Genomic DNA, 19686 nt, shown 5'->3' with positions numbered 1-19686 from the left:
TGGGTAGCAGTTCTGCAGAAAAGGACCTAGGGGTTACGGTGGACGAAAAGCTGAATATGAGTCAACAGTGTGCCCTTGTTGCCAAGAAGGCTAATGGCATTTTGGGTTGTATAAGTAGGGGCATTTCCAGCAGATCAAGGGATGTGATCATCCCCCTCTACTCAGCACTGGTGAGGCCTCATTTGGAGTACTGTGTCCAGTTTTGGGCCCCACACTACAAGGATGTGGATAAATTGGAGAGAGTCCAGCGGAGGGCAACAAAAATGATTAGGGGGCTGGAGCACATGACTTATGAGGAGAGGCTGAGGGAACTGGGATTGTTTAGTCTGCAGAAGAGAAGAATGAGGGGGGATTTGATAGCTGCTTTCAACTACCTGAAAGGGGTTCCAAAGAGGATGGATCTAGACTGTTCTCAGTGGTAGAAGATGACAGAACAAGGAGTAATGGTCTCAAGTTGCAGAGGGGGAGGTTTAGGTTGGATATTAGGAAAAACTTTTTCACTAGTAGGGTGGTGAAGAACTGGAATGGGTTACCTAGGGAGGTAGTGGAATCTCCTTCCTTAGAGGTTTTTAAGGTCAGGCTTGACAAAGCCCTGGCTGGGATGATTTAGTTGGGTTTGGTCCTGCTTTGAGCAGGGGGTTGGACTAGATGACCTCCTGAGGTCCCTTCCAACCCTGAGATTCTATGATTCTATGATTCTATGTATGTCCCTATTCAGGACAGCACTTAATCTTACCAATAGGCATTCTAACCTTGGGACATTACTGAGGAAAATAATATGATGAGCTCTTTATGACCAGGGTTCAGGAAAGTACCCACATTCAGGAGAGCCCATAAGCCTATGCACTGTGGAGGAATCCCGCGCAGACGTTACTGGTTCTATGTTACTCTTCCAAGGGGTGGGGTAGGGATCAGCCTGATGGCTAGAGAGATGCTGAACTCTGGGAATCCCCATTTGGCCTAATAGTCCCTTGGGGGCAGTTACAGTGGGGTAAGTTAGGACAGCACTGGGCAACCCAATAGGGGGATCAGATCAGAGCCCTCCTTTGCCCCTCCCCACGGTTCCTCGGTGAAGAATAACTTGGCCACACTGAAAGATCAGAGCCTAGTCATTTTAGGAAATCACAACTCAAGCCACAAAGAATTTTCTACAGAATTATCCTATCACCCTTTCTAGACAGGCTTTACAAAGATGCAAAGAAGATAAAATTCAGTGCTTTCACTTTTGACATGTAGTGTTTGTATTGATCGCTACAGGAAACCTGATGGGAAGCAAATGAGAAATGCAAATGAAGCCACCCAGTAGATAAAAGCACAAGACATTTTAGGGGAAAAGGCTGTTTGGTCATCGAAGCTGAGTTTTACCTTCCATATCTCAGTATATCCTGCAGTGTAGCAACTAGCTGTAATTGTTCCATGAATTATCTTTGCTTTAATAACTTTGCTTCATAAGCTTTTCTTCACATTTCTTTTTCTATACATGAACAATAATTCCTTATATCTTCTCTGATGTGCATGCTTTCATTTTTATTTACAGTCATTGCCTTTTTCCCCCACCCCGTCTGCTTGGTTAAAAATGGTATCTCATTGGTAAAATTCGTACCAGTTTAATTTTTATGCTTTAGCCTATTAAACTCTTGCGCTCGTTTTCTCCACTACTGATGTTCTTTTTATACTTAAAAACTAATTTTATTTTCTCACTCTTGCTTCAGAGTTCCCCATTTTGGTCTGGTACAAATCATGTCCTCATTTCTGAGCCTTTAATGTTCCAGCTTAACAGATTTCTGTGTTTTTCCCCATGCAAGGAAGAACCAAAAGTGAACCCAAACTCTGAAGGGAAGTCTTTACCACGGAATGTAATTGTCTCACTTCCTCAACCTTACTGTAAAGCTCTGTAGTGTTGTTTCTTTGTTGGCCTTTTAACTGGCTTTGTACACTGTCTGAATGCTCACAGAAAGGCAAATGAATCCACCTTCATAAACTCCTTAATGCTTCCCATTTAAACATAGTCACAAGAAATACCTTTCCCTTCTGACTTTTGTTCTTTGTTTCCTCCTCAAGGACCATCTATTCGGTGTGTTTTCAGAGGCAGGGTTTAACATGCAGTGCTTGAATGGGTTTTCATTTTAATAAAGCTCCCTGAACTGGCTTTTTATCCGCATTTGAGGCACTGCAGTAAATGTCCAATTAACTGAAGTCTAAGTCAAAGATAGCTCGTCTAATGTAGTTACAGCCCTGTGCATGGCACTGAAATATGTACACAAGCTTCATCGGGAAATATTCCCTGGTAGGAGGACTATTATTTTGAGCTGCTTGTTAACGTTGCCTACCTGATGAAAGGAGGCTGAAACATCAGCCTTTCTCCCCCTTTGTATGAAAGATCCATGAAATTCACAGGAGCATGTTTCTAGTTGTATCATTATCTATGTTACTTTTAAATTTTAGAGTGTTTTCACTTACATAAAAACTGTAGAAGTGAGAGTAACAATAAATAGTAGTAACTAGGGGGCTAGCTCCTTAGCACTGCAATATCACTCTGCGTAGGACAAAAGTGGCTTTATGCCACCTTTGTAGTCTAATCCTGGGGTAACACTACTACACCTTCCAGAGATTTCTCTAGGACAGAGTGATGCCCATGTAGCCGATTAAGTTGCCTTCCCAGAATCTGGGCAGGCTTGGTGATCTAATGGGTGGGGTGCAGGAATGGAACTCAGAAAATCAAGTGCTGGCTCTGCTATTGAGCTGCGGAGTGACTTGAGCAAGTCACTCCATCTCTCTATTTTCCTGTCCCGCCTTTGTTTGCTCTGCCAAAGGCAGGTACTGTCTTTCCGTGTGTGCTCGCACAGTGCCGAGAACAAGTGGGCCTCACACTTTGTCAGGGCCTCTAGGTGCTACTGTAATACAAATAATATGCATTCATATAGGTCTCAAAGCACTTGGCAATCATTCGTTAATTATGCCTGAAACATTGCAGGGAGGCAGGTCAAATACTAAAATACACCTGCTAAAATATTAAAATACTTCTATCTACAGACTCAGTATTGGTTAAATACTCATGTCTTGCAGAAGCAGTTATTATACAGGTTAAGAGGTCCCTAATAATATGCATTGACGGGAAGCATCACAGTAGCTCATCAGTCTTGTGTTTAACTGTTTGCGTAAAAGACTCATGGGTTAATGGATCTTTGCTAGTCACTGACACGGTGCATTACATGTAGAACTTCAATACAATCAAGTAGTTTATCTCTATGCACAGAACTTAAGTGGTGCACAGGGCCATGTGCTCTGCAGTGGGTTGAATTTCCACCTTTAAGCAGGTGATATGATTGCTCTTATATTCTCACCATCTTAACCACGCTTTGAGACGCACTGAAGCCTTGCCACACACCGCCATATCCTGGAGGCATTTTACAGCAAGTATTCTTGACAAAAAAGGATCCAAAGATATAGGCTGTAATTGCTTCAAGAACTCAGCAAGGTGTGCCAGGGCGCTACTGTGCCAGGGCAATTCACCGCAGTGCCCCCTGTACCTCATAAGCCCCATAGGGGAGGAGCTGCATGGGGCTTGCAGAATGCAAAAGGCACTGGGGTTAATTTAGCTCAAAAGAGAAGTTCTAGAGCCCTAAACACCCATCCTTGTGCAGAATTTAGCAATTAGTCAGAAAAGTGACAGTACATACTCTAGGCCTCATCGACAAAGGCCCCCTTTTGCCTACTGTTAGCACTACAGAGCCAATGCAGCTCTGGAATCGGTTCTGCTTTATGCACCACCAGCAAAACTGTTAGCTGAACTCTGAATGCAGGATAGTTATTACTTGGTGACAATGTAAGAAGCTGAGACTTTCAGCTTGACTCGCCTATTCCAGGCTCAAGTTTACAGCACAAGCAATTTAAAAAACCCAACCCAACCCTTTTTTTTTTCATTTGCAAACTGAGCCAGGTTAGGGATAGATCAATCCCTCCCAGGATAAAAAAGAAAAAAGAGGAGGACATCTCTGTGAGGTTCCCCATGGAGAGTTGACCACATTGGGCATGTGGGGTTTGTTGACAACCTCACCCCATAAAAGGCCACAGAGTCCACCTCCAAACCTGGTGGTTACCAGAGCTTTCTGCATAGAGGCCCTATGTATCCCTACCAGCTCTGTTCCCTCATGGCAGCTCAGCTCCACTGGAGCTATGCTGCAAGATACTCCCCATGGTTGCAGTCATTCCCAGGAAAGAGCTGAGGAATGATAACTCAGACCCAAGCTGAATTATCTTCTCTAAAGAATCTTCTGAAGGGGTAGCTCACTCTGGTCTTTCCCTCCCTAGAACCCCTCACCCAGGAACTGTCCTCTCTAGGGTCTGGAAGAGGAGAATGGTGCCATAGAGATACCTGAGTCCACTGTTCTCAACAGAAGGATATCCTCTGTACTTACGTGATGGCCACCATCTTAGCCCACAATGAGGATTGAATCAGGGCCTCCCGAGCTAAGCACATGACCTACTACAAATTTCAGCTAAAGCATTCTAGCTGAGGTGGTAACAGACCCATACCTCCTCTGCCAATCAGTCACAGTGATGGCCCTTTAACACCCACTCACCAGTAGATTACACATGAATCTAAGAGGAACAATCTGTGCCTTGGAAATCACTGAGAGAAAATACACATGCATGAGGTGCTTATGGTTGTTTTTCCTCAGTTACCCCTGGCCCATTTTTCAGTAAGGAAATATATTGTTTTGGTAAATGGCAATTTTTAACAATTTTGAAAACTAATTAAAATATTACTATAAAATGTGGAAAATTGTGTGTCAAAAGCAGGAAATGGGTCCATTTCAAACCCTGCAAAACAGAAACAACTTTGAAATTTCAAAGTGTTTCATGAAGTTATTTTCCCATTTTTTCAGCCAGCTCTTTTGTGGACCAATATGCCTCAATTCTGATCTGGAGTGAAAAAACTAGTTCAGTCTCTCTGTATGAGACGACACTACTACGAAGTGTGCTAAGGGTGACAGTGGTTTCTGTGATATGGACATACCTCTCCACAAAGAACTGGACTAATCCCACAAGGTCACTTTTATGTAGGCTACCAAACAGCTATCAGATGGTAATGACTTCTTCTGATCAATAATGACCTGGACAGATTTGGAACTGGTGATCTAGAAGCAAAAGGCTTTGTAGCCTATTACTAATCTCCTGAGCTATCCTTTTCCCTCTGAGGTATAGCTTTCTAATGAATATATTCCACATTCAAGATGATAAATGGTTTCAATTAAAAAAAACAATCTTTGAGAAAATATGCCTGTTGTTTAGCAAATGAATATATAGTATTATTCATTTATTCTCTTAGGCCATTGGAGTTAATGTGTCAGTTCTGTAAATTAAACGTTTTTGTATGAATCATGGGGATGGGGGGGGGGAGGACATGCCTAAAAGCCACATAGTCTTGGGAAACAGGCAGTTCCTTTTCCACTAACAATTAAATGAGAAGTATGGGGTGGTTAGGAGTGGGGGGAGGGGAGATACATTCCCATAATAACACGTCTCAGAGAAAACTGCATTGATATTTATAGAATAAAAGCTCTACCTGCTCTTAAGCTTTTCTAATTGTTAAAGATGCCATCTATAAAAAAAGAACAGAATCTGTAAATGCTGTGATGCTGAGGGAACTGGGTAAGCTTAGTAACTGTGAGAGGAAATCCCCACTGTTTCTCTCACTCCTGTGAAGCTAGGGAAAGGAGGGCAGCTGTTGCAAAATTGAGCTTTTAATTGGAAATTTTGCTCCTTTCTTCCTTATCTCAGGTTATTTTCCTACTGTTACCTGCTGCTGTGGAACTCAAGTGCATTCTTTCAACCCCAGTTGCTTGCAACAGATGGAGCGCTAATGCAGAGGTCAGAGTACGCATCCTGAGACAACAGATTTCTTTGTGAGTGCCTGGCCATTTTATGCCTGGTATGGTTTTCAAAGTCAAGCCCTTTAATCCATCTATTCAGGGCCAAGTCCTTATTCAAGCCAAACTCCTACTGATGTCAAGCAAAGGCTGCAGGGACCATGACATTTTTAGCCAAATCTCCCTCTCTCTCACCAGACCTTGAAGAGCTGGTACTCAGAGGCACCTGATAGATGGGCAGTAAAAACAGTCTCAAATCCACCTGAGTCTATGATAGGAACTGCGGGGTGGGGGAGGGGGTTACATTAAGAGTATAAACAAAAATGACTTATTCTTGGTCAATTTAATCTAAATGTTACCCTATTCACACTATGCTGTAGGGGGACAAAGATGTAAAGGCACAGAAAGGGTTATTGCCTATGAGGGATGTAATTCGTAGATTAATAGTTTAAGTGCTTAAAGATACTTGAATGAGACTAATAGGCACTGAGTGCTGACATACAGTTAGCAGCCAACACTCAAGCCCTGGGGCCAAATTCTCAGATGTGCCAAAGCTCTGTACAGGGAGGGGAGGAGCAAAGGTAGCTTTATACCATCTTTGTACCCCCCCCAATTCTTCGGACTACTGGGGTTCAGGTCAACCCACAGCATGATTTAGAGTAGCCTCTGCACTGCTCTAAGTTATGCCCAGATGCAATTGCTCCCACCAGCGTACCCAGTGGCTCACCAAGGGAGATCATTGGAGCATAGCGGCACACCAGCACCGTACTCTACCTCTGACAATGCCCCCAATACATACATATAATACATCACGTATGCTGGGGCCAGCTTAAGTGGCCCCGTGCTATCCAGAGGTTCTTCTATGCAAGGAAAATCCACATATGGCTTGTTGGTGCCAGTCCTTAGCTCTACCGGAGAGACTCAAAGTGGCCTTATTGTGCTGGGTACATTGTGCTTGATTCTCCGGTGTTCTGCTTCTTGTGTAGTGATTTACATCCACGCAAATTAGGCATAAAACACTACATTTCTGATGTGGCAATGATTTACCCCCTCTTTGCACAGTTGTGAATGATGCCACACGATCAAGTCACTAGAGAATTAGGCCAGAATCTTTAATAGCGCCAACAGGTTGATACCAGTTGCCAGCAGGATGCTTTATTTATAAAAAATGAGGCTTTGGAAGGAAGTTGTATTTCATGGGAATCACATCATAGCCTTGAATCTTATTGTATTAATGATATGGCTGCGACATATACACTGTTGGTTTTTTGTTAGATTGCTGGGAGAGATTTATACAGCTTGACTTTGTTAAAAGGTCACCGAGGTCATAAAGACTGCAATTTCCATCTGTCTCTTCTTTCTCATGTTCAGAGACTAAAGAGTCTAGATTCTCCTCTCTTTGAAAAGACTTCAAGGCTTAGATTGTGGGAGGGGGAGTTCTTTTGGTGTGTTTAGCTTGTGTATTTCAGCAAAAATAAAGTATCAGAGGGGTAGCCGTGTTAGTCTGGTTCTGTAGAAGCAGCAAAGAATCCTGTGGCACCTTATAGACTAACAGAAGTTTTGCAGCATGAGCTTTCGTGGGTGAATACCCACTTCTTCGGATGCAAGCATCTTCTGCTTGCATCCGAAGAAGTGGGTATTCACCCACGAAAGCTCATGCAGCAAAAATAAAGAAGGTGCCCAAGCCTCCAAACAATCGAGTGACTAGAATGGTCCCATTACAAATGCCAGGAAAACTGAGAGAACATAGGGATGAACCCAGCCTCCACCTTCATGGCTGGGAAGGGCCTGTATGCCATGGAACTGCTGCAGTTCTGCTGCAGGAATGTGGGGGTTAGGGGATGATCTTGGGAGGTTCTCCAGGGGAGGTGAGGAAAGGCAGGATCAGTTCAGAAAAGGGAATAGAGGAGCTGCCACTACTAGGAGCCTCCTATCCTTCCTATGGCTTCAGGAATGCTAAAATCAGCAAGTCTTGTTCATTAGCAAGTGATAGTCAAACAGAAATCTAAAATTGTTTCCTTTAATGGAATGGTGCTTTTCACTAGAGGATGGAGTACATGAAGAACTCCCTTGCACATTTAAGATGATGCTGACAACAGTGCTGACACAATTGCTGCTAAGGGTAACACAATTCTGGAAGAGAAATCGTTGAAGCTGGATGATACAGACAGTATCTACTAGTGCTGACATTGCCTCCTGGAACTAAAGCAAGCATCATACTGTCTTCAGCCTTTTGAACTTACTCCATCCAATGTTCACAAGACTGAGTGCAGCCATCATGTATTACACAGTATGGCTAAGGCTCTCACATCTCGGATATCAAGACCAAGTGTTTTTAAAATGTGGTCTAAAGTTAAATACCAAAGCGGTCTCACTTTCCAAAGTGTAGCGCACTAGCAGCTCCTATGAACCGTAATGGAGTTATACCTGGTGTGAACTAGGCCTATATTTTTCTGACCATTAATGAATTTTAATTCAGTTGAACTGGGGACTAGTACCAGTGGTAATTTTTCCTAAAATGTCCTTGTGTACAAAGAGCCAAAGAGGTTTTGGCTGACTCTCTTCCCCCAACCTGAGGAGAGGACTGAGGCTAAGGTAAGCAAGACACTTAGGTTTACAATCTTTTTCTTTTTACCACTTCTGACTTCTAACATACTTCCCTTTTCTATTGTATTAGGTTATTGGAAACTGAGGACACCACTCAGATTTACATCAAGCCCCATGGTTTTGGTTGGCAGTTCATTAATCTATGATATCATGATAAGCAATGCGATAAGTTTAAGAGAATTTGGTTATTGTCCCTGTCAAAGAGCAGAAGTGCTTGGGGGACAAAAATCTAGCCCAGCTGGAAGTCCAATCCTCTAAAATAGCTTCATTCTTCAAGTGTAGGTCTCAGCACTTTTTCCTATCGGGTCTGGTAACTGTGTTAGTCTCCGGCATGTCTGTCAGTACATTAGTGTTAAGTGTCTGACAGTAACAAGACATCTGTAGTGTTTCTGAGAAAAATAAAAACGTATACCAACAATAAGATGAGAACTCAGTGGTAAACACATTCATTTTCATTTGGAAGTGACCCTAGACAGCGATCTGAACACTAATTCCAGAGATGAGATAGGGAGCATCCAGAGGGCTTTAAGCTGAAGAAACTCACCTATGAATCATAAAACCAGATATACATTATAGACTGTACCAGGCATTTTCTCTGACACAGGAGAAATTTTTTTAAAGGTTTAAGATAATTTAAGAATTTCCTTCATACTTACGTTTACTGTTGGTTAGTTTGTACCTGGCCATTTGTCTTGCAGCTTGTTAAGTTTTCTATTAAAATCATTTTTTTATTAAGGATCTAGCCAAAGCTCTAAACCTGATTTTAAGTGCAGAAAAATATTAGATATCCTTGTCTGGTCAATGGAGATGTTTTTATTAATGAACTACAATCATCAATACTGAAGTTTTATATTTAATTTTTATGGACGCTAACTGCTATGATCAGAAGGGTAGTAATGTGAAACCTTATTACTCAACAAATCTGTCCCAAGGATACATTCAGAGACTTGCCTATGGACTTTCTGGACCAAAAATATTTTTTTCTGCATTTTGCGCCTTTTAGAACTGCTGAGCAATGTCAGCTATATCAGAGCGAGAAGAATTCTATTCTGTCTCACACATCACCACAAGCAATGCTAGGTTTTATCTGTAAAATCTTTGCCTAGTGCTACCCTACACTTCAATTGCACCTTATCGATGCCTGTAATAAGGGTCCATTGGGAATGAACGATGAGTTATTTGGGCTATAAGGTCCATGCAGAAGGCAGTGTGTCGTCTTTTGTGTCTGTCAGGGCTTAACAAATAATAATGATTAATAATGCTTAACAACAATCATTACATTTGAGCCAGAAAGAACACAGCTTGACTTTCAGATTCCAAGCTGGGTTTGGAGTGCTGGCACTGAGCTAAAATTATACTTTTACATGTAAACTGAATACACGTTGGTGCTCGTTCTTGCATGCGCCAGGGCAGCTTTGCATTGCTCTGGAGGGGACAAAGCAACCTAAAAGGCAGCTTAGCCAGCCAGAGGACGAGTCTCACTGTCTAGGAGACTCCTTGGTTGGTGCTGAACCTCTGACACTGCCCGCTGCCCAGCTCCCCTTCCAAGCCCAGGGGCCTGGCTGGAGAATTAACTATGTGGCCAGAACATGTAGACATCCCCAGTTGCTGGTTGGCCCTTTGGGCAGATGTTGGCAGTTGAAGACTGTTCTACTTTGAGCTAGGGACCACCATAGGCCAAAGATCAGGGAAGTTAAAGGTGGCTTAAAATCATGTCTGCCAACCCCATTCTTAGTTGTGCTGAGCGCTCCACAGCTACAGCTTAGGATCTAGCCCTCAGTCCGTATGAGTGGAGTGGAGAGCGCCGGTGTTATGGCATACAAGCTATTTGCACTCCTACATCACTGATCCAGCAGAGGCAAAGGGACTAAGGGCAGTTCAGTGGTCTCCCTAGGACAGGGCTGAGGCCTACCGGCTGGATAGCACTGGGGACGCTTGCATTGTGGCTGACCATATTGTGTCTGCTGCAGCGTATAAGTATAGATAATTGCTAGGTAAGGCATAGATATAAGCAAAGGAAGTAACGCAACGAAATTGAACAAAAGGCTTGTAAGACAATAGCTTAGCTAAACAAGGCATAAGGCTCAAAAGCCTTAGCAGCTAACCAGCAGTAATCTTAGATCACATGATACCACAAGACAGAGCGCTGTAATGGCTCAACAGCTGCCAGGTAACCGCAAGATGCCGACTGATATCAACTTTAGATATTTTTAAGATAGGAACATCAGCAATTGTCTGACCACAAGAATGCCAAGGCAGCTAATTGACGTATCTGCTAATAAATTGGAGATAAAAGGCCTAATAACCCAGGGAGAAGGGCACCCCAACATGCATCAGGTGTGGATGTTCAAATAAGGAAAAGGGGCTGAAACCCCTACCCAATATGCATTTGGCCTAGTGGTGTCAGCATAACTCATTCCGACAGCTGTTCCCTGGCCTGAGTGCCTTATGAGATGCCAGGATGATGACCACTGGTAGGGATGAAGATGAGAATGATGATACACTTCAGGTTTTTCTGCAAGGGATTGTGTGAGTATATGAATGCTCAGACACTCATTCTGTATCATCTCTATCCACCTGGCTGAGTTGGAGTGTGACACTGTTGCAAATATAGAAGGTTCTGCCAAAGTGTGAGTGTTGCACCTATACACATCGGGATTCCCAACTTAACAAGTCTAATAACACTGGGCCTGGTCTCGGGACTAGAACCTACCAAACCTCAGAGTGTTAAATGGGAATTCTTAAGTAATCAATCAATCAATCAATCGATCAGGCAAAACTGCTATATGAATAAACAGAATCTTTCTGTCCCCAGAGTGGTCTATCCACAAGTGTTGACTCACGCCTTTTCAGCATCCAAATAAGCCACATGTGTTAAAATGATATACCTCCATACCAATACCCTTTGCTTCCAGGCTCATTTATCACCACCAAGCTGCAGTGGGGAAGATGAGAGCATGCATGCTCCTGTTCTGAAATACTTCTTGTGTGCCATTCCAAAAGCCAATAAGACACAGCTGAAGAGATATAGCTCCGGTTCCACACTGTTGGATTTCAGACATCCTGGAAGTGTGTTCTAAATGGCTAAACTGAGCAAGGAATGATAGGGAAGTCAAAAGGTGCTAATATACATATTGCATGATTTTTTCTGTGCCTGTGTAGTTAGAGGACCAGAACCTACAATAAACTGAGAATGTGGAGTTGCCTGTTTTGATTTTTATTTAGTAACAGTAGTGGAGCCAGCCTGTCATTTTTTCTGCTAGTTCCGGACAAGCGTACACTCGTTCTCCATCTGGACTGCCACTGAGTACTGCCACTAACTAATGGAAATACCCCTTGCCCCCTAAAGAAAGGAAAACGCTTTGTGAAAATTACCTTATGTCTGTTCAAACATCTCTTGCTGACTGCCCATCATGGTACCGGGCCCGCTCTATTTAGCCCTACTGATAGGGTAAATGAAGGAACTTTTATATCTTCAGACTTCCCATTATGATCCACAGTGTGGTGCCCTTAAATGGCACCCTTTGTGTGCAGGTGTAATTGGCCAATATGAAGTAGTTTCTATTGACTCCTTTTAGTAAATGCACAGCACACTGAACGTGTATGCATATAATTTATCATGTCAAAGTCATTTGATTTTACCCAGTATTGTTCTTTCCTCTCCTCTCCCCCACCCCACAAATTATTATTCTGTGTGAATTTCCTACGTAATTAAATGGTTTGGTTGCCGTTCCAAAGGCCTACAAAGGGAAAACTGAAATAGCTGGCTCTGAAATTGGTTTACATTCAGCAGTGCTGCCTACCATTTGCTTAGACCAGCAGATGTCAGCCTAAATTGAGAAATGGAAAAGAAATACTGTATCATAATGTTAGTGTCTCATGTACCAGATGGGAGGTTTACACAAAACGGCAGCAGCAGTTAGCCAGCAGTGGTTAAAATTCAGTGTTGGGACTAGCACGGTGACACTGCATGCACTGATAACGTTTTTTTGATTATGGAACTTAATTGTATCATAGATCAATGATAGTTTAATTTATGAGGATTGATTTTGTTAATTCAAGCAGTTCAAAAGGCACTGTTAAAGCTTCAATCCATTTAATTGTATCTGACTTGAGCTTTGCTTGCAGTATCAGAAGATAAATGACTGTATACAGCTAATACCTTTTAATTTTTCCTCTTTTTGTCTATTTATTTCAACATCTGTCATTTACTGTGAGTTACACTTAAATGAGAACTGTCGGTTATACGTAGGGCCCTACCAAATTCATGGCCATGAAAAACGCACCATGGACCATGAAAGCTGGTCTCCCCTGTGAAATCTGGTCTTTTGTGTGATTTTACCCTATACTATAGTGATTTCACCGGGGAGAGACCAGCGTTTCTCAAATTGGGGGTCCTGACCCAAAAGGGAGTTGCGGGGGGGGGGGGGGGTCGGAAGGTTATTTTAGGGGGTTGCAGTATTGCCACCTTTACTTCTGCGCTGCCTTCAGAGCTGGGCAGCCAGAAAACTGTGACTGTTGGCCAGGTGCCCAGCTCTGAAGGCAGCGCCCTGCCAGCAGCAGTGCAGAAGTAAGGGTGGCAATACCATACCATGGCATCCTTACTTCGCACTGCTGCCTTCAGAGCTGGGCGGCCAAAGAGTGGCGGCTTCTGACTGAGGGCCCAACTCTTCAGGCAGCAGCACAGAAGTAAGGGTGGCAATACCATACCATGCCATCCTTACTTCTGTGATGCTGCTGGCGGTGGCTCTGTGTTCAGAGCTGGGCTCCTGGCCAGCAGCTGCCACTCTCCAGCTGCTCAGCTCTGAAGGCAGAGTGGTCATCGGCAGCAGCGCAGAAGTAAGGGTAGCAGTACCGCAAGTCCTCTATCATAACCTTGCGACCCCCCCCCGCATATCCTTTTTGAGTCAAGACCCCTACAATTACAACACCGTGAAATTTCAGATTTAAATAACTGAAATCATGAAAATTTTATGATTTTTAAAATCCCATGACTGTGAAATTGACCAAAATGGACCATGAATTTGGTAGGGCCATAGTGATACAGGATACAGTTTGGGCTTCTGATATTTAAGCTCCAGTGGCAAAATCACCATCACCACCACCACCCCACTTTCATTTTACTATTACCATATATCTGTAATAACAATTCCACAACTAACCCTTCATAAAAAATAATGTTTTGGTGTAGCTATATTGAATTGTTCAAGAAGGTGTCTGCTCAGGGAGAGAGTGAGTGTGTGTGTGTGTGTGAGAGAGAGAGAGAGAGAGAGACCAACATTCTCCAGAGATGATGGTTTCAGAAATCTCAGATTATCAGGCAGGGCATAAAACTTTCCAAAAGCTACAGACCTGGTGCATTTACCTCACATCCAGTACCAGTGAACACAACTGTTGCCAAGTCTCATGATTTTATTACAAGTCCCATGCTGTTTGGGGTTTTTCTTACACCCCTGAGTCCTTAGAATCATTTTATCTGAGAAGCTCAGATTTCATTGACAATCAATCAGTCAATCAGTGTGTAGCACGCAAGGTTGAGGAGGAACACCTGGAAACTCGAACCTGAAAGGTTCAAAACCCAGAAGGCAAATCAAAAGAATCCAAAATGTTTTTTAAAATCTTATAAATTTTGAGCTCTCACTGATGACTCTTGAATGCTTGTGATTGTGATCAAATCCCATGAGCAATAATAAATAAACAGTGCAGGAACACCTCGCTGGCTTTAACTAGGTTGCTTTCCCAAGGGAAATCTTTTGCAGGCCCCCTTTAGCCTAGGATCAGTTCCTGGCTCCTTCCTCTAACTCTTTCCTAGCCTGACAGATGGCTTGAACAGCAGTGTCAACAGAGAGCCTGTGTCCCTGCACTCTCTCTGGTGTATGCATTATACTCAGGGCCCACGCTTGCTGCAGCCTATGCCCTTTATAATGAGCTTCCACCACCACAGCCAGGCAAATCAATGAACATTTTCTCTTTGCTTTAATCTTTAATCCCAATTTACACTAAGGCACTACCAAGTAGAAGCCCAGGGACTTCTCTAGAGCCATCCCAAGTGTACATTGCTAGCTGGGTGATCAGCTTCGCTTGGGAGCTCAAGGAATTGGTAAAGCCTCACCATGTGACAGGCCCTGCTGTACAGACTGTTCCAAAAGCAAATACATCATCATCCCCCAGTCCTGTCGCTGGAGATGAGAAAATGGAAAGCTTTCCTACTAGGTACCTTGTTACAACAGCACAGGCAGTGAGAAGTAAGACTAGAAATGCAGGTATTGCTATTAACTTTGGTCTTGTGACTTTCAGATAAAAGACAACAGGCCAGGTTCTCAGCTGGTTCCAGTTTAGCTCATTAGAAGCCAGTGGAGCTAGGCTGATGCAGACCAGCTCAGGATTCTGGCATTACAGGAAAAGAAGACTCCAGAGAAAGCTTAGTATGTGCTTCATGATTACAGGCTTCCCAACCCCAAAAGCTCAAAAACCATGAGCCAGACCCCCAAATCATGAGATTTTTTTAAAAAAAAAGGTGAAATGGTGCTTTTGGCTTCTCTTGTGATTTCTGAACTCTCCCTGCCCATCTCCCGTTACAGTCTCACCAGCTCTCCCCCATTTGTACAGTAAAATGATTTTAGACTCCCCCTACCCCCTGCTACAGGAGCTGTTACTAACGGCCTGATGGTGCAGAGCTCCCAGCTTCTTTCCAAACCCCAAATTCTACTTAATTAATTCTGTGCCCCCAGCCACACATCTAAGCCTTGCCCCTCAGTGTACCTGCGCTTCTCCTGAAGCGGGGGAGCGGCTGCAGAGAGGTCTTCTTCGTCCCCTTCCCAGCTCCTGGATTTCTTCACTCCTCCTCAGTCAGGCCTGGCAGAGGGCAGCTGCAGCAGGGCCCAGCTCCAGGGGTTCTGCACCCCCTCATCCCAGGCCTGGTGTTGTAGGTATGGGGAGGGGCAGACTGCCCCATTGTTCACAGGAGGGTAGGGGTTGGGCTCCTTCTGCTCTCCCCTTCCCTCCTGTGAGAACAGCATGCTACTCCCTTTCCTCTCTTCTCCCCCCACACTCCTCTGGCTCCTGAGGGGAGATGGGAGAGCTCTGGCTGCCTGCTGCAGCAGAGCTAATAGGCTACTCTTCCCCAAGAAGCAGGGAAGCAGCCAGTCAGAGGGGAGGCTTTCAGCCAAACGAGGCTGAAATTCCCGCAAGGGCTGGGGAGTCTTGTTATCCTGAGACTGGTTTCAGCAGGGGCCAAAGCCATATAACTTGCAAGGAAATCAGGAGAGTTGGCAACGCTGGCAAAGGGAAGAGACTGGTTAATTTGCCCACTTACTAATGGTCTCCTCTCATGCCTTCTACAGAATTGCACCAGTCCTGGATGGGGAGCCTTCTCCTCTGCACCTTCTGTCCTTTGGAACAGCTGTCCCATGCCTCTTCACCTCACTGTCTCTCCTCTCTTCAAATTTCAGTTGAAAACATTGTTTTTCCCTTTGTCTATGATATGAGATCCATCTCACTTCTCTCTATTTTGTATTATTTAAATCACGGTGGGGTACGATTTGTAGGAAAGGCACTGTGTAGTAAGGAGTTATATTGTATTTTTGAGGAGATGAAAAAACACCAGCTGAAAAAAGGAAGTGATTTGGCTTTAAAATAAATAAATGGAGAGTGGGAAAAATTTGTTCCCCCTCTTCCTCTAAAATCTTTCAATTATGCATAGTGATGTCTTGATGCTGCAAACATTTGGCAAATGACTTTGTTCATCTGAGTAGTCCTACTGAATTCAGTGGCACTACTTCCACAAGTGTTTGTGGGATCAGGCCCTTAGTGTTTGAACAGTGCACTAAAATCATACCACTAATACTCACAAATTAATTCAGCAATTCCCACTTCCTTATTTGCTGCTCATTTTCCATGTAATCAGGAAAAATGTGCTAAACGAACACCTCAGATTGACTAGTTGGGTCACAGCATATCACCTTTTGTCAACACAAATGGACTGCCAGATTAACTGAGGACAGGGAACATCTACCCATCATTCTGTGGGAAAGAGAAATGAGCTGGAGGCACCAGTGGTAGCTGGACAATAAATAAAAACCAAGCAGAAGTATTTAAGTTATTAAGGCTAAACTATTAAGAGAGGAAGGATGGTCAAGTGGTTAGGGCAACAGACTAGGTCTTAGGAAACTTGGTTTAAGTCCCTGCTGCACCACAGACTTTCCGTGTGACCTTGGGCAAATGACTCATCCTCTTTGTACCTCAGTTCCTCTATGTAATATGGGGATGATTGTGTAACACTGACATGACCCCTGTTGTTGGGTAGGATTGAATTGGGGACCTCTGGAGCTTGGTGCATGAGCTTCTACAGCATAAGCTAAAAGCCAACTGGCTTATAGCTAAGGCTCTGTCTCTCTCTTTGGGTGGTCTCAGTGCCACTAGATGGGACAGACCACCACACCCAGGAGATGTGTGGGTTACAATTGCATTGTCCTATCTCACTGGGATGTGGTGAGGTAAAATGTATTAATGATTATGAGGCACAGTAATGGGGGCAATATAGTGCTTAAGAAAGACTAAGTTCCCTACAGAGATAGCTGAAGGATGAGATCATTTTCTATTTTATTTGTTTCTGCCACTGTATTCCTCTGTTCTAGTTTGCTAAGCAATTGTAATCATTCCCCATTGTTTCCTGAGACTTGTATGCATTATGAAATGCACCTCTAGGTAAGCTTCAGCCCTCTGAGTGCAAGCTAATGAATCAGTCATCTTTCTTTTGTGTTTCCTGTTTTGCTTCTTGTTCCTGCATTGTTCCACAGTCTTCTCCCTTTGCTCATCTGATTCAGCATTGCCTGCCAAGTATTGCTTTTCCTTTGTTACTTCCTGTTTTCCAGTTTTGCATATTATAATCTGTTGGCTTTGCAATGTTCAGGTTACATTGCAATTTCTTTCCTTTCCATTTTATGGCTGCCTTCCCCCCACATCTGTTCTCCGCCCCCCCTCGCTCACTGCTGTTATGTAGTACTTTTCATCATTATTGGCAGGATGCATCTCTCACTTAGTGCTTTTAATTTTTTTTTGCTTGCTAAAGCTTTTTGTCCTGAATCTAGTTTGTCTGTCTGTCTCTCTCTCCATCTTGCATTTTCAGGTTTACATTCCTAGGCTCTGATCCTGCTGTGCAGCCGCCTGTTACAAAGCAGAGCATAGGAATCTCTGGGGAATGGCCTGTCAAATTCGTCTACTTGGCGATCAGTTACGATGGGTTGGCAGGTGGTGTGTAACTGATCACTGCATGAACAGAAACATACTAGAGTGATAGCAATGTTGCAACAATCTAAGACAGAGATTCTGTAAGAGATAGAAGCAGGAAGTTGGAGACAGCGAACTGTATGAACATTGGAGAAACAAAGAAGTGAACTCGGTTGCAATGTAATGATACTTTCCAGAGTATCAGGCTTATTATAATCTAAATATTATATTTAAGGGTCAAGTTACTTGTTTTAATTGTAGCCAGAGAATGTGGTTTCAGTGGCACTAGAATGAGGGAAGAACACAACCACAATGTAAAGCAACCCCCGCCCCTTTTTAACGTTTACATTAGGTTTTTCTTTTTAAGACTTGTCGTATTGCATTCCATGCAGTCAGACAACAAATATTTGGCAAAAAACATTGACAAATAAAGTAAAATATAATTGGGCATAAGGATTTTGAGGATTGTGTTCATGTATGAAAATGTTGTTTTTGTAAGAATTTGTGGAGTTGATCATAATGATTGTTTCCCTCCCCCCCCCAGTATTTTTTTAGCTAACTGTTGATGGTAAAACTGGTGGCCATATGCAGGTCAATTAAAGTAAAGTCACAAAAGCAAGATTTCATCATATTCATAAAGAAAATGACAGAATTTCACAAGTAGGTGTAAATTTTCAAAATGGATTTCATTTCATGCTTTCAATTAGAATTAGTGTGGATTAAACTAGTCAGTTGGTTTAAAATTTTTCAACTAGACCTTCTGCATCATGTTCTAAATAGTTACAGACAGATTTGGCAGAGTTTAGGAGCCTTCATACTGGTGAATGGGCATGAAAATAACGTTTTGTGGAATTTTCTTGGAAATGGCTGAACATTAATCGTTGTACAACTGAAATTTTGAGCAAAAATGCCTTGACATTTTGAAAGGTTTAATTAATTCAGTTTGTTTTTCTGAATTCATGAGGAAATGTAAAGTCTCTTACTTCAACAAGTTTTTTTTAATTTTATTTCATTTGTGAATATTTTGCATAAGAACAGCCATACTGGGTCAGACCAAAGGTCCATCTAGCCCAGTATCCTGTCTTCCAACAGTGGCCAATGCCAGGTGCCCCAGAGGGAATGAACAGAACAGGTAATCATCAAGTAATCCATCAGTAATAGAATGTTTCAGAAATGGCTCATTTGTGCTTCTGACATTAGCTGGTTCCTTTTCTTTTGCAGTGATAAGCCCTTACTGAGTCTGAGCCAAATTCTGCAATCTTTATTACAGCAAATCTTCACTAAATGTAATGAGAATTTTCATCAAATAAATATTGCAGAATTTGGTCCATAGTGTTGAGCCCTCTCTTTTTCAATTCCAAAAAGTGAAAGGACTCCGTGCCAATGAAAGATAATGTCTCACCCTGGAAGAAAGAACCCCGAGAGAGAGAGAAACGTAATTGTTTAACTGTATTTCAGTGTCTGCTTTTCCATCATAAATAAATAGAACCTTCTTGGATAGATTATTTCTCAAAAAATACTTTTAGCCAGGAAGGAACACAGGGCCAGATTCTCCATTGGTATGGGGCAGCATGGCTGTATTGAAGTTATTTTACATCTGCAGAGAATGTGGCCCATCATATTCTCTTTGGACACTCTCGCTTGACATGTATTGTGTGTTTGTGGACTGATCCTATGGGGTGCAATTGTTGTCTCCTAGCTGTTGAGCGCCCTCAATTCCCTTTGAAATCAGTTGGGTAGACTCTGTTTTCAATTACGCTGGTCTAAATCTGGGTGGATTTAGGTCATTGTAACTGAGAGCACAGTCTGGTCTGAGAAGAGTTAAGGGCGATCAGCACCTGTGAGAAGGAGTTCAGCATCTCATTTTTGGCAGGAATGAAGAGGAAGGAGTCCAGATATAGCCTTGGTGAAAAAAAAATCCACACATTATGAGTGAACCATTTAGCTTCTTGAGACAAAACCTTTTGTTATATGCTGG

The sequence above is a fragment of the Mauremys mutica genome, chromosome 5, assembly GCF_020497125.1.
Source record: "Mauremys mutica isolate MM-2020 ecotype Southern chromosome 5, ASM2049712v1, whole genome shotgun sequence".
NCBI classification, from domain to species: Eukaryota; Metazoa; Chordata; order Testudines; family Geoemydidae; genus Mauremys; species Mauremys mutica.
Note: the sequence above shows the minus strand (reverse complement) of the source record.